The sequence below is a fragment of the Thalia democratica genome, chromosome 3 (assembly GCF_965202585.1).
Source record: "Thalia democratica chromosome 3, ktThaDemo2.hap1.1, whole genome shotgun sequence".
Classification (NCBI taxonomy): Eukaryota; Metazoa; Chordata; class Thaliacea; order Salpida; family Salpidae; genus Thalia; species Thalia democratica.
Genome location: NC_139167.1, coordinates 56,878,534 through 56,900,885, shown reverse-complemented (window position 1 = coordinate 56,900,885; position 22,352 = coordinate 56,878,534). Strand labels below are relative to the sequence as shown.

The 22,352-nt window shown below is 28.2% G+C and overlaps 1 pseudogene; it reads left to right on the top strand.

The window, feature by feature from the left end:
* Positions 1–201: 201 nt before the first annotated feature.
* LOC145832442 (cytochrome c oxidase subunit 1-like) lies at positions 202–14,876 on the top strand (annotated as a pseudogene).
* The last annotated feature ends 7,476 nt before the right edge of the window (positions 14,877–22,352 follow it).

Below are 22,352 nucleotides of genomic sequence, written 5' to 3'. Positions count from 1 at the left end.
AAGGGTAAGAACAAAAAAAGGAGAAGAAATATTTTATCTTTCAATGCTCCACTCTGAAAAAGCAAAGCAACGCGGGTTGGGAAGTGCTTCCTAGAGATTGTGAACAAAAACTTTGCTGAAGACCATCCATATTGTAAAGTTTTTAACAGGAAGACACTAAAATTGTCCCATTCATGCATGCCAAACATGAAACAACTTATAATGGCACACAATCAAAAGATGTTAGACATGCAGGACAAAGAGAAGCAACTCTGTGACTGCAAAAAACAAGAATGCCCAGTAAATGGAAGTTGCCTAATGGAATATATTATATACAAAGGGACAGTCATAACTGAAAACCAGACAAAGTTTTATGTTGGCTCTACTGGACTATTGTTCAAGAATTGCTACATAAAACACAACTACAGTTTCAAACGCAAAAAAAATAGAAATACAACAACCTTATTGCAGTACATTTGGAAAAAAAATAAAAAAATTAATTTTAAAAATATTAACAAGAACTAAAAATAAATATAGTTTAAAACAGGGATCTATATTGTGCAATGCAGAAAAAATCAAAATATTAAAAGTTAAAAAAATCTGAATCTCTAAACAAAAGAAACAAATTACAAACTGGCTGTATACATGATTGAAAACAATTTATCTAAACACTCTGTTAGTAGTTTTGTCTGAAACCGACTAATTATTTCTAATATTACTTTATACCTTATTTTATTGCTGTACTTACAAGTTAGCTTATCATTGAATAAAGCTTGGCTGAAGACGCATATTAAATGCAGAAACAGCTGTACTAAGCGAAAGTTTATTTTATGTATTTTAGTTTTTTATATATATATATTTATTTATATAATAAGGTGGTTATTCAAACTTGAACTTCTCTACAGAGCCTACTTGAAGGGCTTTTAAATAGTTTATTTGAAAAATACAATTTTAAAATACTAGTACATATGTTTCATAAAGCTAAACAATTTAATCATCAGCTAGTTAAATTTAAAATAACAATGTATGTAGTATATATATCAACCAGAGATGTTAAAATGCTAAAAGTTACTATGGTAATTCAGCAATGAAGTGTTTTATTTTTGGTTTGTTTTAAGTTAGTAATTTCACGCTTGAGTAAACAAAGCAGAGCTTTTTAACATGTCTGATATCAACACTAAAATCAATAAAATAATAAGTATTTTATAAATTTGTTAGTGTTAACTTGACATAAAACTCAAAAAAAAAAGTATTAACATTATACTTATACCTCTAATTTCTAATAAAAAAAATTGAATAAACAAAATGAACTATCTTTTTTCTAACACAGTAACAAAATTATAACAAATAAAATAAATTTACAATAAATAAGTTTTACTTCAATAATTTATAACAATCATTCTTTCCTTACCAGGACAATCATAAAATAAAGACCCACACATCACAATCTGATGCCCATATAACATGAGTCAAATTTGAAGACAAACAAAACATACATGCAGAGGCACTATAGATCTACTCCTTGTAGTTATTTAACAAAAAGTTTTTATATCTAAATCTAAAACAATCTTTCTTTAAGATTTTTGACAGAGCAAGCAAGTGTAAATCTATTGTACTTTACATTGAACTCTGTTTTAGTATTACTCATCAGTTTACAAGTTTGCAATTTATACACATCCTTTAACTTCAGCACACCAGTTTTTTTAAACAGAGGGTTCGTAGTGGTCAAGGCAGGCACACGACAAACATACCTGATCACTCTTTTTTGCATACAAACAATTGGTTTTAAGTTACAGTCAGCAGCACCAAAACAAGCAGATTAACAATATTGGATGTGCAGATAATACAATCTATAATATATCATTTTGAGTGTAATTGTGTCCAAATAATATCGCAATTTTGACAAAACATAACAACTCCTAGACAATTTCGATTTCAAAGAACTCAAATGTTTCTTCCAATTCAGCTTATCATTCAAAACCAGACCCAAGTATTTTATACTATCACTCTGCTCAACAAGAATACCATTAACCTTAAAACTAAATTCACAATTTTTTGAAGTTTTATTGAAAAGCAAAAAGTATTTTTGAATAATGTATAAAAAGTGTATTAGTACACAATGATTTATCAACTTTAACCAACTGCTTATTGATAATTTAATGTATATACTCAAGATCACTATGTTGGTAGCTTAAGCAAGCATCACCAGCAAACAATCTCATACTTATCTCAGTACAGGAAAAAATATCATAAAGATACACAAAAAACAACAAAGGACCCAAACAAAAACCTTGTGGTATTCCAACATTGACAATTTCAAGCTAAGACACAACATTATTTATGATAGTTGATGGGCTTCATCTTTTAAATAGTCTATAAGTAAATTTAACATTGAACCGTTTATATCAGGGGTCGGCAAACTGCGGCCCGCGGGCCAATTGCGGCCAGCAAAGGGTAAATCTGCAGCCCGCGAGCACATTATTTTTTTGAATGGAATGCGGCCCGCGAAAGAAAATTTTGTGGCCCACCAGCATGTAAATGTGGCCCGCTGGGCAAAGATATATTTCAAGTTTAGTTTTTTTCGGTAATTTGACTTAATTTGATAGTTTGGTTTTAAATCTCTGTATAACATTTTTAAATAATTAGAGCAAATTACTGCTTTAGCTTAAAAATGTGAAAACACAGAATAGCATTCTAACAGGATATTTTTTTCAGTTTCATAATAACTTCATAATGATTTCATAATAATTTTTTAGATGTTTACTTTGCTCTTTAAATTAGTTTCTATGCACACCAACTTAAAATGATACTCATATTTTAAATTACTTTTTATTTAATACTTTAGTTAGTTTAAGTTTAGTTTATGCATAATTTTGTAACATTGTTGTTTCTATATGTAATATATAAATTTGTACAGACACATTTAAAACAATATGTATGACATAAACTAAAATAGTTTTTGTTAGGTATACATTTTCATTTTTCAAACATTGTTTTTGTCAAATTTTGTTAATTTTTTATGCCTTGCATATCAATACACACAATTGCCGTTTTTTGGAGCTACCTATTTAACATAAACTAGATTTAGGGATGGTAAATTTATTAAGTTTGTACATTGTTAATCAAAATAGTTCAAATTTAAGCAAATAAACAACTAAACATTGCTATGCACTCAGACTATCACTGTTTGAAGACTTCAAATCTCAGGCCAACTAAGTGATTTTTTAAGATTTTGGCTAGAATTGCATTTTGTATATAAAATATCATGAATGTTTTTGTTGATTCAGGCTAGCTTTTTTTGCTTAAAAGAGTGGCAAATTAATTTTATGATGTATGTTTTGCTCAATCCACAGTGTTAGTTTAAGTTATAATATATGTTAAATTTTAAGTCTTGCAGCTAATATAATTTAAAATATTATTTACTTTATTGTGTACATTTAAGTGTGAACAATCAGTGTTGCCAAAAAAATAAATCCTGGAAAAGCTCTGAATTTGAAAATTTATGTTAAAAATTCTGGAAAAAACTTGAATTTAAAAAAAAACGGAATTTCAAACAATTTTTACATGTAAAGTAATGAAATTTCGACTTGACACAAAAAAATTACTGAATAAATATTGTTTTATTAAAAATTAAAATAAAGTAACTTAACAGTATTTTTTAGTATTGATATATTTTTTAAGACATTATTTTTGACTTTTATTAATCTTAATACTAAAAATAAAAGAAGAAGTTGTACTTTCAAAAACTTTGTATTGCTGCATTGCATCTTTACTTATAAAATTTCACCGATTGTTATGCTTCTTGTTGGAACTAAACCAAGAAATTCTACTAAACTGTGAAAGATAGAAAAAACATTTCTAACAACAATTCTCAGATGAGCAATAGTTTTTCTATCAGTGCTCTCATGTTTACAGAATCATAAAGTCCAAATTTGATTTATGCGACTTTATAACCTTAATGCATTTCCTAAACACAACTTCTTGTTGTCATTGAAGAAATAAACAAAGTTTTTCGTTATCACTAACATAAGTTCTTTAAAAAAATCAATTATAAACGGTAATTCATTTTAAGTAATAAATTTTGCTATTTTATATTTTGCCTTAACATTTTTTTCTGATTATTCTGTAGTTATTGAAGATAATTATGTGCTTGTTGGAACTGACTTTGATGATTTGTTTTTTATCGTTTCTAGCAATAACTCCTAACGTTTTTTTATTCTTGTAGCTCGTCTTATATTTTACAATTATTACTTTTAAATGCAATATTCTTATTGCAGATAAAGAATTTCTATGATGCTTAACAAAAAATAAGTTTTTCTACCTCGCTAATGACTCGATAAAATTTTATACTTTTGTTAAATTTGTTTAAGAAACTTTATTGTCCATTCTAGCTGACTTATAGTTTTTTTGGCATGCAATTTATTTATTGTTAATAACCTTCGTTATTTCTTTATGTTGTTAACTTTATTTTAACTGGGTTGCTACACAAACAGGCTATTTTAAAAGCTTGAAAACTCAGGTGTGTGTGAAACTTTTATTTCAAACACTTTAAAGAAATCTTCCAACTCTCAGAATAGTTTTTATGACTGTAGTGAAGTTTACTTATTGTAAATTTTTCATGTTTTCTTAAAATTTGTGTACTTTTTGATAATGAAGGTATTTTAGCTAGAGATTTAAGCTTGATTAACAACTTTTTATTAGCTTTTCAACTTTTAATAAACTTAGGCTGGTTTGATACAACTCAGACATTTTTGCATTTTAAGTGGCAATCATGTAAAAGACTAACTACTAATAAGATATTTTATTTTAAAATTCGAGAGTTAATTATGTTATAGAATTAGTATTAGCTTTCTGGAATACCAACATGTATTAATTCTATTAAGTTCTATTAATTCTATTAAGTTAACTATCTACTAAATTTTTTAATAAGTTTAAATTGTTTAACACGCAAAAACTTTTTTGAAGTAAGTATTCTTAGAAATATGAAAAAAGGATTGATAATATAACAAATGTATAAACGTAACCCATGAATTGTCTTTCAAGTTAGGTTTTTATAGAAAGTTAGGTTGTAAGTAAAGTTACAAAAGTATTAAATTTAACTTATTAAGTGCTTATGAATGTACATATTTTATTAGCACTTAAATGTATTAGTCAATGTGAATTCTAATCTAATAAGTATTACTTTAAATAGGCATTCTATGTATAGCTAAAAGTCATTTAAAATAATTAAGTGAATAAAAGTAAAACTTTTCTCAAATGTCACTAAAACTAAAACTGTGGCCCGCAAATTTGGCCCACTACCAACTGCCTGCCGACCCTTGGTTTATATTATGACTTTCAAATTTTGATACTAAAATTTTATGACTAACATTGTTAAGTGCTTTAACCAAATCCAAAAATACAGAGCAATTCATTAATTTTTTCTCACCAAACTTATAAAATGAATGATTTATTTACTGCTAAAAGTACAATTAAATAACCTAAATTGAATTTACCTTTACATTCCCTACTTTAAGGGCATAGGGGATAAACATTTTTTTACAATTTGATCTGCTTTTATATAGTTTTTACTAAGCTACAATATGCTTTTTACAGATTTTTTAAATTAAAAACTTTATTAGATATAGCTGGTCAAAGTTGGAGGGAACAATAGGTTCTTTATTGGAGGCGTAAAATAAAACAACGAAAATAGACTAAAAATTTCAGGAAGTGTTCCTTAATATATTTAGAAATTTTGTTCCACCAGAATTTTCTAATTATTGCAAGGAACATTTCCTGAAAATTTGAGGTAATTATCTCAAAAAACGTAGGAGGAAATGTGTTTTTAGTGATTTCTAGTTATTTGCGGTTTTAGTTAGTGCCTCCCATAAGGAACCTATTGTTTCATCCGACTTTGACCAGCTATATCACAAAAGTTTTTTTGAATTTTTAAAATCTTTTTGAAGCATCTTGTAGCTTAGTAAAAACTTTATAAAATAAGATCAAATTGTGAAAAAAGTGTTTTACCCCCCTTTGCCCTTAATACAGCAAACTATGCCAAATTTGACTCATGCATAGTAAATTAAAGATTTAAATAAACATTTTTGTTTAAATGATACAAAAAATTAATATATTAATTGTTTTGATAATTTACTTTCTATAATTTATATATGTTCTAATCAGGTAGTAAGAGGGTAACTTTAATTAGGGTAGGTTATATTCAGGGTTGTCACTTGTTTTTTCAAAATTTTTTCTAGGTTTTCCAAATTTCTTCCAGGTTTTTAAAAGTACACATTTTTAGGTTTATTTTTAGTTTTAAGTTAATTTTTATATAAGAAACTGTGTTAAATAGTATAAAACATTGAAAAGATACTGTAAAGTTACTTTAATGTGTTAAAAAAAAAAATTGATGATGACAAAAAAATCTTAATTATATAATAGATTTTTTGTGTCAAATAAGAATTTTCTACTGAAAATGTTAAAATTATTAAAAATTCCAGGTTTTTTGATCAAAATTCCAAGTTTTTCCAGGTTTTTTTCAAAAATTGTAGAATTCCAGGTTTTTCCAGGTAAAGCAATCCTGTATATTGCTACGCTCGCCTATAACACTTATTATAAATTGAAATATTAGAAAATTACTGGTCCACAATTTGTTGTTCTTAAACCTACAAACATGTTACAAAATTATTCATTGTTTCATTATTTCAGGCTTGCACAATTGACAATCGAGTTTCGACAGTTGGTTATCCCCTAACAACTATGTAAAAATTTATTATTTTGATAATGAGTTGGACATTGAAGTACAATTGACACAAAAAATAAAATTTTGTTTATTAAAAAAAAACAGTATTTGAGACTAGATATTTAATTTTTTTTTTTATTTCATTTAGTTAAACATATTATATAGTACTTTTTTTCATTCTAAAAACATATTGATTAATTCAGCTCGGATATAGTAAACAAAACTTAAGTAAAAATATGATTCTTAGTAAATTGTTGATAATGTAGGTTTACCTTTTGATTTTATTTGAGTAAAAAACTAAAATGCTTCTTCTTCAGTTGTTATCGATTCCAGCTGTACCACGTTTTTACATTTTGTTAAAATATCCAAGTTATGTTTGTGTTTGTTTAATAATTTTTTGTATTCTTACTCAGAACTCCTTAAAATTATTTTACACTCTATTACACAATAAGTAATTTTCAGTTCATTTTAGCACATGATAAGGTGTTAAGTATTTTATGTCGAAAACTTTTGTGGAGAACAGTTCAAAGATTTATCAAAAAAAAAGTTTACAAAAAAAATAACAAAAAATAAATTTTATGCATAAGACGTTTTAAAACGATTGCAAATAATATTTTCTTTTTGAATAAAACTATTTATCACTTTTAACTTCAGTAAATTTTTATTATATAAAATAATCATTATACTAATTACAAATATTTGTAAACTATATTAAAAATTCTTAAATTTAATAAAGCTGCATAAGAATTAAATTCGTAATTAAAAAGTTCTTTTTACTTAGTTGTATACACCATTTTGAAACTTTTAAAAAAGTTTGGGTATTTTTTATAGATATTTAGGAATAAAAAGCTTTAAATTGGTATTAAAGGATGACTTAGTCAAACAAAGATTAAATAATATTTCAACTTACATTATATTTAAAGTTTAAAGCGTAATTTACATTGTAAATAAATTCTAAACTACTCAATACATTTTAACAAGTTTCGCTATTATTAAATTTAGTCACACATGAGACGTTATATTTAGCGGTTTGTACAAACAATGGTAATGACGATTAGCAAAACCATCACACAGTAAGTACAGCAAATAATTAGTAGTAAAATACTTAGGATAAAAAAAACAGTAGCTGTCAAATATGCACGAAGGGATATTTTTGCACGAAGACATTTTTTGCACGGCGTCGAGTTTGAACGCGGGGTCAAATTTGCTCAAAGACAATATAAGAGGATATGAACAAGTATTTGATAACAGTTTAAATGTAAACTTTGAGAAAGTTTAGAATTAAATTTCTTGTTCATCTAAGCGTTTATGAGTGAGCTCGCAAGGCTACGTGTTACACTGATGCAAGTTTAGATAAAGAGAAAATAAAGAGCAGTCACGAGTTTACTGATGCAAGTTTACATTCTTACACTACAGCCATGTATGTTAATTCTAAACAGTTAGGGCAAGAAGGTATTTTAGCTACAGCCTGCTGCAGTAAAAATGATATTTCAGAATAGACACATATACTGTTTTCTTGTGTTATATAAGGTATTTTTTTAGGTAAGCTACTTTTTTCATTTTTATTTTATTTTTCTCTAAGTATTTTTCATTTACATTTTAAGTAGTTAAATCTTACTTAGTTTTATACATTCTTTAAATATATCCCTACTAGATTAAATTTTGTGTAAAAGCTGTGACAACATTTAAAATACTTCTGAAGTATGATGTTCTTTATATATTTGTTAACGTTTGCAATTGTTCTTTAAAACAACATGCTCACTTATTGTCATGCCTAGTTTTATATGGAGTAATCCTAAATATTATTTAATATCAGGTTTTAGTATATGAAAAGTCTAAATTTCAATTTTGGTTTTTAGTGTGGTTATACGCTACTTTAAAGGTCTATATGGCATTCTCGAGTAATGAATGTCTTTTAGGTAAAAGTTAAATAATACCATGACAGTATTTTACTATAAAAAAAGTTTACTAGTATATTACTTTTTATGTTGAAGACAGGATTTATCACATTTTTAATTCACATTCCTACACTTTTGTCATTTTTATTAAATAGTGCATTTTTTTAACAATTGATTTAAAGAAATTTCACATTAAAGCTTTCATTTAATTTTTAAGAAGCAATACTCACATTTACTATCTTATTATTTTAACGCCTTTGAGTTTTTACCCACAACCAGAAAAAATAGGGGATGGGAAAACCAATAGGAACCAGGGGTCATATTAAACAAAGTATTATATAGGGTTTAGGTAATAAGTACTAAGGGTATTAACAGAATTAAGATTTGTTAAGTCACAGAAAGTTGGTGACAATGCACACGTTAAAGTAAGCTAAATATTGTTGGCATAACTTAAGTCCTAATAAGTCACAAAAAGTTTGCGACAATATTTATGTTAAAATAAACTACAAAATGTGTTGACACAATTTAAGTACTAATAAGTCACAAAAAAATTGTGTAAATATTTAAGTCAAAGTAAGCCATAAAGAGTATTGACACAATTTAAGTCCTACTGAATCACAAAAAGTTAGTGATAAATTTAAAGTCAAATTAAACCACAAAAGGTACACAGATACAATTCAAGTTTTTAAGTCACAGAAAGTAGTTGACAAAGTTCAAATCAAATAAGTCACAATGGGTAATGTCCCAGTTTTATTCCACAAAGTCACAACAGATTTGACAAAATTTAGTCCAAAAAGTCAAAGTAGAATTGATAAAGTTAGTTCCAAAAAGTTAAAGTAGAACTGAAAAAATTTAGTCCACAAAGTCACAATAAAACTGACAAAGCATTAGTATAAATAAGTAAAAAAAGTGGTGACCAATTTTAAGTCACAGTGAGTCATGCTAAACTTAATGTACCCTATCACTGTTACCCTTAACCCTTAATCTCGGTCGTAATATTTTTTTTCTTTATTTTTAAATAATTTTTCTTATATATTTTTTTGTTTTTTTTTTATACATATTCTTTTCTGTTTTTTTATACTCGTGCAAAAATGACCCTCCGTGCATAATTGACGTACAAAATTATTTTTTTGTGCAATTTAGTCTCCTCGTGCAATTTTGACCTGTTTCCGTAACATAAATATAAAAATATTTTCGATTAAACAGCGCCATCTTGTGTTCAAAACTAACGTTTTTCTTTTTGTCTCATTTCAGTCTATTACTTTCGTGCAAGAACTCACACTTTTTTTATTCCTATGAAGCTCCTCAATGAACAGGTTAAAAATTTAAAATGAACCTTTTAACAGATTAACAGAATTCTAAAAGTTATCGCGTTCATGTAATGATTTTTAAACATTTCTTAACTTTTAACTTGCTTTTTGTAGGTGTTAGCTGTTTTATAAGTAACCAGACTATTAGTTATTGATAGCCATGCACTTAATTTTTTTTTTTTATAACTTTATAAAATATTTTTTTGTTGTGATAATTGTTTATATATAACTCAATTCTTGAAAAATCTGCCTTTATTTACTTGCATATGGCAAATGATTTTGTTATTGCTATAAGTTAAATAGTTTCTTTATATTTTTAACCTTAATTCTTTTAAAGCTCAAAATACAAAACGTAAATTAAAGTAACTACCACAATTTCAGGAGCAAAAAAACATTAAAGGACTGAACAAGGTAAATCCAAAAAGCGCAAAGTTTATTCTAACATACAACTGTGAACTGGATCATGAAATGGTAAGTGCGAAACTTGATGTTTTAAGGAATTTACTAAATCAAGTATAAAAAAGTATTTATTTTTTTAATGTTATTTCAATTTTTTTTATAGGTTTTAATCAAGTGGTCTTAAAGTATTTTATAGGGAATTTTTAAGAAGTGGTGTCCATTAAATGTCTTTTGAAATTTTTAAATTAAAAATAAACTGTGTTTTAATTTTACATTTTGTTAAGTAAAGCTTGTAATATGAGATCAGATGTATAATATTGCAAATAAGCTTGGCCATGTAACAAATAATAAATTAATCATCTGTAACCTAAACTTTAGAGTTAGTTAGATTATAGCCATAAACAGACAAATGTTTTTATTACAATCATTCATGCTCAAAGTTTTGTTTGCACTAATAATATATATGGTAAAGCTCGTGTTTCGAATTTCTATAAAACTCACATTCTGAAAAAATGCAGTTCTTAAGAAAATTAAACACTGCGACTTAAAGCTATTCAGCTTGAAAGTAATTTTAGAAGTTTTATAATCATTCATCGCGCTTCTTAGTTTTTTAGTTAATTAATCTTAGGCTTAAAAGTTTGTTTTTTTTTGTAACTAAAACTTTTACAAAAAGGTGCATGTATGCTTCAACAAGTTTTTAAGGAAACTGTTGTATTTGCATAACATAATTGAAATAATCGCGTTTCAAAGTTTTGCTTAAATTAATACTTTTAAAGAACTTTTTGCAATAATACACTAGAATAATCTGTAACAGGTGAGTCCAATTCGCGCAAAACTAATTTTGTTTTTGGAATTTTTGCAGAACATTTCAAATTATAATTGTATCCTTTGTCTTAAACTAAACAAAAATATCGCTTAACTGATATCTCTATGTTTTTCTTTTATAATCACTGAAAATATAAATCATCAGAAATAAAGTTGTTATTAATTTCATCGCAAAATCTTCCATCAATAACCTTGTTCATCATCAATGTTTCAGAGCTTTTTTTGATAAAAATAAGGTTCTTAATCATGCAAATACTGTTCTTAAAGTTAAAAACTTGTTTCAAAATTCTACACAGAAATAAAGCACACATTTAATTGGTATTTTTATTATTTCTGTTGGTGGACTGAGTATATTTTAGATTTAATCAAAGTCCCTCATTGTTTGCATTTTGAATAACAAAGTTTTTAGTATTGAATCAAATATATTATATTAAAATTGATTAAGCTCATGCAGCTTTAGAAATAGTCGATTTTTTAAATTTTTGCATAAGCAAATAGTCCGTAACTTAATCACTTAAGCACTTGTTTAAATTAACAGTTTTCTAAAAATAAAGTTTGAGTTCTAAAAATGTTATTCATTTGCAATTTACCATGAAAACAAGTTTAGATGTTTGTTAAGAAATTTAGTCTATGCTTTAAAAAAGGCTTATTTTTATTACTTAAAATTTAATGATGTGCCATCAATTCGTTTTCCTTCAATAACTTTAAATAAATGTATCATACATGTGTAACCTAAACTTTATAGATAGTTAGATTATAACCATAAACAGACAAAAGATGTTATTACAATCATTCAGGCTTCAAAGTTTTGTTTACATTAATAGTAAAACATTTAACCATAAAAACATAATAACTGCTTTTAAAAGATGATACCTACTTAAACCCTTCACAGTTTGCTTTAATTGCATTAAGCAAAATGTTTATAAATAAATAAAGGTTTTTATTGTATAAATAATGCCCAAAAATTTTAATTTGTTTTTATTGAGGCTCTTTTTTTACCTGTCAAACCAAAATTTTTTTAACTGTTAAGTGAAAAGGCAGACAAAAATTCCTAAATAGTTTTTTTATGTCATTAATCTGACTTTACTGTTTCTTTCCAAGATTTTTAAAGTCTTTTACAGGGTATACTAAAGGCTATGAGACTTTAATAAGTGTTTGAAATGGTGTCGCCCTATTTAGTTTAAATTTAATCTAACGCAATCAGAAAAGTAATAATAATTTTTCGAACGTTCCAGAATTGCGGTCGGTTATTTTATTGGTCTTTTTATTTGTACCGGTAGTGTTTTGAGCGATGCTCTTAGTTTACTGAAACAGTTTAGTTTAGACCTAATAAAACATAATCTTGTGAAGATTAAGCTCTATATGCTCACTATGGAACTATTAATGCTGCAATATTTAATCCTAATGTTAATTCTGATATTTGTACTTAAACTGTTGACGATAGCAGTGCAATACAATATAAATTCTACAGAACTTACTATACTTGAATGTAGGTTCGAGTCAAATTCAGCTAAAGTAACTTATTTTTTTACTTTAGCTTTGTCCTTCATTGCATTTGAGTTTCAAATTTTTCACCTCCTACCTTTTATATGCTTACTCTTTCATTTTTCTTATAGAGTAATGGCGTTTTTATCTTATATCTATTTACTTACTTTTCTTTAAAGAGTTGAAATAAAATACTTATCGTTATTACTATAATGCCAAAAATGTCCAATTGTTCTTTTTGTGCCTAACTCCTCTGTTTTTTACAAAAGTTTTGGCTACCACAACCAATTATCCCAGAATTTTTTCTTTAAAAATCAATAGACCAGTGATCTTAACAGGAACATTTCTTTTACTTGGCTACAAATCAATAACTTCCTCGAACTCACCTGTCTGTATGTTCTTAGTGGCTTTCTTGCATTTGGCTGCGTTTTACACAAGAGAACTTCTTTTCGTGTTGATTATTGCTGATTTAATGCTTTGTTGAACTACGTTAAGATTTAGGTTAATTCATATTTCAAAATATAAATTGTTTCAAACATATTCTTTGTTTACAACGTCTTAGTTCTGTGTGCTACACTATCAGTGTACACTATTAGGGAGTACAGAAAAGGAAAATCATCCAGATTATCTTGTTTGTACAGGGAAAGATTTCTGGCAAACGCAGAAGTCAGTTACTACAGTACAGTTACTACAGTTGCTAATTTTAATATCGAAACTTGCTAAACTACCTGTGTATAGGCTGCATTATTGACTGCCTAGTGCCCATGTACAGGCTCCTACGATCCTGTCTATAATTCTTGCAAGATTAAGTTTAAAGGTTAGATTAGTCTATCTAATTTTTCTGTTTAGAAACCTGCTCTTAAGTAGCAAATTTATTAAAGCTACGTTATTCAGCTTGATTATAAGGATATATTTGAGACTAAAGTTTCTCTTGCTTACTGCTTTGTTAGACATATAACTTTAAATTGTTTTAGGCGGCTTACGTACACATTTTAAAGGTTTACAGAAGCTTGTCTAGTTAGATTAAGACAATGTCTTTCGAGCCCAGTACTCATACTCAACTCATAGTCAAAATTGTTAACCGCTCAAAGAAACAAATTTACTCGGTGTTATACAATACTATTAAGGTTCATGCTAACAGATTTATCTTTCCCTCAAGTGTTTTCTTTTTTAAGAGAACTATCTATTATAAGTGCTTAATTTAACAGCTATATTTACTTCAGAGTTTGAAGAGTAGTAACACTAACTGTACTACTACGAAGCTATGAGCAATATTACACACGAGTACGAAGATTTTTTTGTTCTAGTCTAACTGCTATAGGTTTAAGATCCATGTTAATCCTATTAGCCGATTGCATAACTTAAATTAATTCGTCTATAATAAATAGTAGTCTAAGTGTATTAAGACGCTACGGTGTAGAACTGTACGTACTCAATCTCTTACTAAATAACCCATTTATTTAACATTAATTTAACCAAATTAGACTGAAATGTGTATACAAGAAGTGTAATCAAACAGCAAGATACTAAACTCATAATCTATCCATACCTACGGTCTCTTCTTTAGGTATATGATGCGGCTTGTTACAGCTACTAATCATAAACACATATTGCTGTTTCATACTACATCTTTAGAATCTCAATAAGAGTAGTGAGGGCTTCATGATCTTTTTATACTCGGTTAACTTTAATAACCCCAGGTTCTACTATAACTACACCTGAAATGTATACCTTGTTGTTACGGCTCATAGGATAACTATAATCTTTTTCATTTTGATACCCGAATTAATTAGAAGGTTTAGAAACTACCTTATACCTTTGTACCTCCAGGTTCCTGAGACATCTATACCACGACTGAATAATATGTCTTTTTGATTATTACCTCAATCATGCAGATGTTTTTATATTTAGCTTAACCGCTTCTGTCGCTCCATCGTGAAGATGAACTTTCCTCCTCTTAGCTCTTATGTAAGAAGCCCAGGATTTAGAATATGTTGTTTAATATCAAGTTTACATTTAGCAAGAGTTAGTTCAGTTATAAGAAGTATTAACTTCTTAGTTTCAATTATAGACTCAAGTAATCTAAGAAAAAGTAACTTGTTTCCTTTGGCCATAGCCGTCACAATTTTACTACTAGTACTTTCTTTACCAGTATTGGCGATATGTATTACTATACTTCTTCCAGACCGGAACTTTCATACTAAATTTTTTAATCCTGTCAGAAGAAAAGATATTTTTTTATTCCAACATCTATTTTGACTTTTAGACATCCTTAGGTGTACGTGTTAATTTTACCTAAGATAAGAATTGTGAATAATAATAATAATATAATTACACACATTTCGAGATATCTTTTAGAGGCTTATAGAAGTATATTCTATGCTCTATGAAGAAGTAGGGTCCTAAGGTTTATTGTATGAGGTCTTCATATGTTTACGTCAGGTTTAGATACGGACACAAGAGCATATTTCACCAGTGCTACGTTAATAATCGCAATCCCTACTAGGATTAAAGCTTTTACGTGAGTAATAGCTTATCTTCAAAGTCCTAAGTTCATTGACAATAATACTCTCTGGTCAATAACATTTGTGTTTCTCTCTACTCTAAGGAGAATCACTAGAGTAGCATTAGATAATTCTTTGCTAGATTTAGTTCTATATAAATCATATTTTGCCATGGCTCACTTTCATTATGTGCTCTCTATAAGAGCTGCATTTAGTGCTATAAGAGGGTTCTTATTTTATAGTGCGCTATTTTTGGTTTAAATCCATTTAAGGATTTAGCACTGGTCCAATTCTGAGTATTTTTGGTGGAAACGGGTCTAAATTGCGCGAAGACAAAATTGCACGAGGTTACTAAATTGCACGTAGGGACTAAATTGCACGAGAACAAAATTGCACGAGTGTACAAAATTGCACGAAGATACTTTTGCACGAAGACTAGTTTGCACGCAGGCACAAAATTGCACGAGGGGACAAAATTGCACGAAGACTAATTTGCACGGAAGCTCAATTTTGCACGAGTTACAATTTTGCACGGAAGGTCAATTTTGCACGACAGACAGTTTTCAACCGAGGGTCAATTTTGCACAAATAGTAATAACTTAAAATAACTAAATAAAAAATATATAAAAACCTTTATATTTTATAAAAAAAAATAAAATTAGCATGTATTAGTGTAGTTAATTTTAAGTTATTTAGGTTTGTATTAGTTTTATTAATTTTTTAATTTATTTTGCTTTTTTTAAATTGAAACTAAATTATTGTGTTTAAAAACTTATAAATAATTTAAAAAGTTTTTAATAAAAATAAAAATAGGGTTTTGTTTTAATAAAAATATCCCTTATTAAAGAATAAACATGTATTGATGTAAACTTTAATTAATTTAAAATTATATAAACTTTAATATAAAATAAAACAAGATTAAAAAATAAAAAAAAAAAAAAAAATATTTACATGGGTAGGTGTTAAAATTGCACGAGCGTACAAAATTGCACGAAGGGACAAAATTGCACGAAGATACTTTTGCACAGAAAAAAACGAGCATGCAAAACAGTGAATCAATTGAATAAATTTAGAAAGCAGAAAATCCGTCTGATGAAATTTTTATTGTGCATTGTGTAGAAAATTCTGTTACGGCTGTGTACTTCCATAAATTATACTTTAATTTTTTTTTCTTAAACCTTTTAAACATAATTTATCTATCATTATTTTCTATTTGTCTAAACTTTATCTTAGTTGCATTCCTATTTGCACGCGTTTTGCTCTAATTATATCTTAAGTTTCTCCTGCTCTGTTTTTTTCTCTTTATCTAACCCAGACTTGCGCAAAAGCACTGGCAGAAGCAATTTTCTTCTTACTTTTTTAGAAGAAAAAGGAGATACAAGCTTTTGACTAAAATAAGACAAACAAAATAATACAACAGCTAAAATTACTTAATTTCTATTTTTAACAAAAAAAAAATTATTAGTATAAACAAAACTCTTTTTGGTAGTAATATTTTAATAACGGTTAGAATCTAATTTTATAATCTAGTTTTATTTTTATTTTTATAAATTTTTTTTTGATTGATTTTTGTTTATTATTTAATTTGTTAATTTTAAATTTTTTAACTATTAGTATTTCTTTTAAACTTTTTTAATTATTTATTTTATTTATTTTAACTTTTTTTAATAATTTTATTAACTTTTGTTTTGGACTTTTATTTTATTTATTTATTATTAAATTTGTTAACTTTTATAAATCTTATTTATTTTTTGATTTTTTCAAAATTTATTTACTATTTAGTTATTTAATTTTTTAAATTCTGACTTCTTTATTATTTACTTTAATCTATTTAACATTTAATATTTATTTTTTCTGAGAAATAACTTTTTTTAAATTAAAAATATCATTTTTTTGTTTTTCTAGTTACTATTTTTTTTTAATAATTTATTTTTATTTATTTAACATTTATTTACTTATTTTATTTTTAATTGTTTTTTTTTTTAATTTTTACATAATATTTTTTACTTATTTTTTTATTTTTTTAATATTATATAAATATTTTTTTCGTATTTTTCTATTATTTAGTTAAATATTTTTTTTATTTCTGATTTTTTTTTAAATATATTATATACATTTTTTCGTGCAAAAGAGTTTTCTCGTGCAATTTTGTCCCCTCGTGCAAAAATGTCTACGCGCAATTTTGACCCGTGTCTGGGTAGGAAACAAAACTCGTGCAAAATTAACCCTCCGTGCTAAATTGTCACTCGTCCAAAAATGACCCTTCGTGCATAAGTGTCTGCGTGCATCATTGTCTGCTCGTGCAAAAATGTACCCTCGTGCAAAAGTGTCTTCGTGCAAAAGTGAACCTTCGTGCAATTTTGTCTACGTGCAATTTTATCTTCGTGCAATTTTGTGCTCTCGTGCAAATCAGTCTTCGTGCAAAAGTATCTTCGTGCAATTTTGTGTTTTCGTGAAATTTTGTCCCCTCGTGCAATTTTGTACGCTCGCGCAATTTAGACAGCTACCCATTTTTGGTAGGTGTTAATCTAAAATTTTTTCCACAACACTTCTTAAGAAACGCAAGTATACCTCGACGATATTGCGATTATACCGAAAGGTTTACCTCATACCACATACTTTCGTCAATCAGAAGTTTAATATCGATAGTTAGAATAAAACTCTAGTTACTTCTTTTGCTAGACTCATACTCTCGTTAATGTTCAAGCTTAACAAGTCTACATACATACGAAACTGCAACATTAAAGATCGACCTTTGGTGTCAGTAATGACAACTGCAAACCGCAAACATTTCTTAGTAGATCCTTCTCATGCACCCTTATTAGTTTTAATGACCGTTTTTTTGTGCTACATGTTATTGAAAGGAGTAGGAACTTTCTTAATACTCATACATTTAGTATTTAATATTTGGTTACTTAGTGCAAAAATAAGGTTCATGAATAAAGCGAGAATGGTAGGAAAATAACTCGTTCACGTTATATGGTATCCTGTTACTGATTAGTCGCAGCCTTTTTCTCACTGCTGTTTTCTGGGTTTACTAAAAGCATATGAGCACCGGCTGTGAGAAATACTAGAATTTAGCAAGAGCTGAAATACCTTCAGCCATAAGCTTTAGGTTAATACATTTTGCTCTCTTACTTAGCTCATTTGTAACTATCATGTACTCACATATGAGATTAAGATTTGGGTCTATACAAATAACTGTTAAGAGGTAAGCGATAACTATTGTTTAAGAGTGGTTTTCTTAAGAGTACAATGAGTAGAGTTTAGCATGTCCTCCTTAACAATAGCAAGGAGATTTTGTAGATCAATGTTGTTTTCTTCTTTAAAATTTAATTTCATGGAGTACATGTACTAGTAAGAGTATTCTTTCTAATATACGCTTTAGGACGTGTCTTTAGTAGGAACTCAACCCCAGAAAGTCACCCTGTGTATTTATGTTCTGTAAATTACTGACACTTCAAGACGTAGTTTGAGTCTTCGTTAATTTTTCTTACTACTTAGCTCTTTAATTTGATTTTACACATTAAGTAATATTTTTTACTAAATGTATCACATAAAATAAAATTAGTTTAAAAAGAACAGGAAAATTTCGGTTTCCAAGTACTGTAAGATTATCTCAACCAATTTGGTTATAGTATAAGCCGAGTAAATAAAGTTAACAACTTTTTAGCGGTAGATATACCCAATCAACGTAATATTAAGGTAATTAAGTCTTGTTCTCTTCTAAAGAACATGTCGGTAACTTAATATTAGAATAATATTTAATTACACTTCATACAGCAACCTAACCTTTGTTTTTAAATTCGATACATTATCTCTATCGGTCATTACATCAATTTGTATTGTAAATATTTGTATTGTTGATCATGTACATTCCGTTTTATATGGCCACAGAGCCTAAAATATATCAATCTTATTTACTAATCAGGTTCTTCTTATCATCAATTTTATTTCTATCTATAACGAAGTTAAGGATGGTTTTTTGGTATTTTGAGAATTTATTAGAATCAGTTCATATCGTTTAGTAATCTGATGAAGAAGATGTCAATTAGCCCGTTCTTGGCTGTAGTGAGGATTCTAAGTCGCGTTAAAGATATTTGCTTATTTCTTATTCTCGCAAGTCCTACTCATATTAGAGACATCTCCTACAGTGTATTATTCCCAGTAGTGATTTCTTCAAAAACAGCTTAATTCTTTTAACTTTCATGGTTACTAAGAGCCATAGAAAGACCAAGGCCTGTAAGTGCTTACTTCGCTCTCGTACATTAGTTCTAGCTAGAGGAATTCTATGCTTTCGCATAAAAGACTATAGGTGTTATAACTTAGTATTAGTTGCTAGGCTTATAAGGGTAACCTTTAAAGTCTTAAGGACTTACGAGTTTCTAGATCTTAAACGTCGTGTCGCTTGCTCGACAGTCTATAACGTAGGATTCCTTTTTATTTTAATCTATCTTGGTGAATATGACGTTATATACTTGTATATAGTTTTACAAGCTGTAGTAAAGTCTTCGACTTCTGTGTTACTAAGAACTACGACACTTTTAATGTACGTGCAAGGTGTGCGTAGATTCCTTAGGTACACGCACAAGCAAATAAGTAATTTTTTTTAAATGTTAATTCATATCTTTATTATGCTCCTGGTTAGTCTCTCAGCCTTACCTCTAGTAAGACTCAGGTCCTAGAAAGAGACTGCAATTGACATCATATTAGAATCCGCTTCACCTATAATCGTAAAAAGTACTAAATTTGTTGTTGACAAATAAAAAAAAACAACTCCTATACGAAAATTTTACCATTACCATCTTTTTTGCATGGCTATATGGTTATTTCATTTCCTATATCCTTCTTAATTCACTCTTTTATATCTCCTGCTAGAGTGAATAATGCTAGATGAACTTCAAGTTTTATTCTATTTGTCGCAGTAAGGTTCACCTATGTCACTTTGTCTTATGGTCTAGCTATTAATTGAGACATTAATAACTACCTAGCAATTTATAACGCTACACTATTAGACACTTAACACATTTGAAACGAGTGATTTTAAGAATCGAGTTCTTTACAACATTTCAATTGTTAAAAAAATCAGAGTGGTAAATAAATAAGAACTGGTCTCATAGAGTTAAACTAACCTCCCATTGTTTGTTCTTAGGATAATCTATACGCTATTTATCTTCGTATGTTTCTGTTTAAACGCCTTCTTCTAGTATAGGTAATACCTTTGTTTTCAAAACTACTAAAAGAGTTAAATATTTGAAGGTGGTATCTTATTTACTTTTTTAAAATTATCATATCTTCTATGGGAGAAGAAGTAGCTGTTTAGCAGGTGAAACATGTTTAATCCTTCTTTGCAGATAAAATTCCTCGATCCCTTATCGAATTCGGAAAAGCCGCTTTATAATAGATTTACTCTTTCATTGTTTTACTTAATCTGTAATAGGCTTGTTACTATACTATTTGTAGTGATTCTATAAGAGGATAATCTATAACCGATATACAGTTAATTTTTGCAGAAAGAAGATTATTTGATTCAACTTGCTTCACAGTAGTGGCACTATATTATCCTAGACTAGTCATCCTGTACACGCGAAATCCGGATTCACAGATTGGCTACAACTTACCAGTTACCGCTTACCAATGGTATTGAACTATAAGATAGGGAGGGTAATGAAGCTTAACTGTATATTAGCCGTTTAAAAAACGTTAAAGGAAAAGAAATCCTAACTTACTAGAAATTGCCAATTGTAGGGTAGTTCCGATAAAAATAAAAATACTACGTTCTATATTACATCTAATGATGTGCTTCATGCATTTTCTTTACCTGGAACTTTTTCTAAGTGTGACGCCGAACCAGGACGTCTAAACGCGATGTCTACCAGTTTCCCACGTCCTTGAGTATTTTATGGACAGTGTTTTGAACTATGTAAAGTAGGTCATTCCTACATGCCGATTAAAGTTGAATCAGTAACACCTAACTCTGCCTAATAAAATGCCTTTACCTCAAGGTATTAATTATCTCTGAAATTTTAGGCTTTTAATTGACTTTTCTACACTTTACAATTAGTCTCGAGAATCTTACTTAGCCTTCGTTACTTTGCTAGGGTAGGTATTAGTCCTTTTACTAGTGTAGAGTCATTATACGTGAAGTAGACCTAAGGTTTATAGAATACACATTGTAAGAAGTCAAGCAATACTCCTCCTAACTTAAGTATACATGCTTCGAAGTCTATACTATAGACGGAGGGCCAATTTTCTAATAAGGTTGCAAATGGCTGTAATTCTTTTAATAACTGTAAGAGCTGCATAAGAGCAACAGTGATTAAAAGGATTCTAAGAGCTCTTCCTTATAGACAAGATATCCTTGAATGGGTATGGAGAGGTTTACTGTAAGACATCCTACATTAACACGATTTCTTTACTCTCTTTATTAAGACTAGTGATCGCTCCTTCTCTTTAATATATATTTTAATTTTACACATGCTAATATCTAGAGAGCATATAAGAGATCGTAACAATTACTATATTCCATTTTGGCCTCATTTTAGAGGGAAAGACTCGTGACAGCATTTAATTCTGTAATCTATTAACGATAACGTTATTCCTAATGCCAGAAACTAAAAACCTAAAAAAATAGTCCTATAATTACTCCGACACCTATTAAACCAGATTGGTACTTTTTAATATTCTACGCGATTCTTCGTGCAGTGCCTTCAAAAATAAGAAGGCTGATTCTAATACTACTTAGTGTTGTGGCTCTCATTATCATTCTAGTATCAAGAAAGAACCTCTCCATACCTCCGTTAAGAAATTTAATATGTTCTAAATTCCTTGTTATTTGTCTCCTATTAAGAGTACTTAGAAGAAAACCTGTAGAGGAACCTTTTTAACTGTATCCAGACTATTTAGCTTAACATACTTCAGTAAAGCTTTCACTATGGTAATAGTGTAAGTTGATACTATTTGTAAAATAGCTCTGCTACAGCTAATAATGGTGTAGTATCGAATCAGCTGAGACGAAAGTTCATATAGATTATTTAATCGTCGTCTTGAAACCACAGAAGTGAGCTACTGTAGTTATTTGGACAGCTAAGGTAGGATAAATGAATCCAGTTTCTTTAGGAGAAATTAATCCTATTAGGTCTTAACTTAGACTTAAGCATACTATATTATGTTACTAGAAATGTCTTAATGTTACTATAAATAAATATTTTCCCTATTACGATAGTATTAT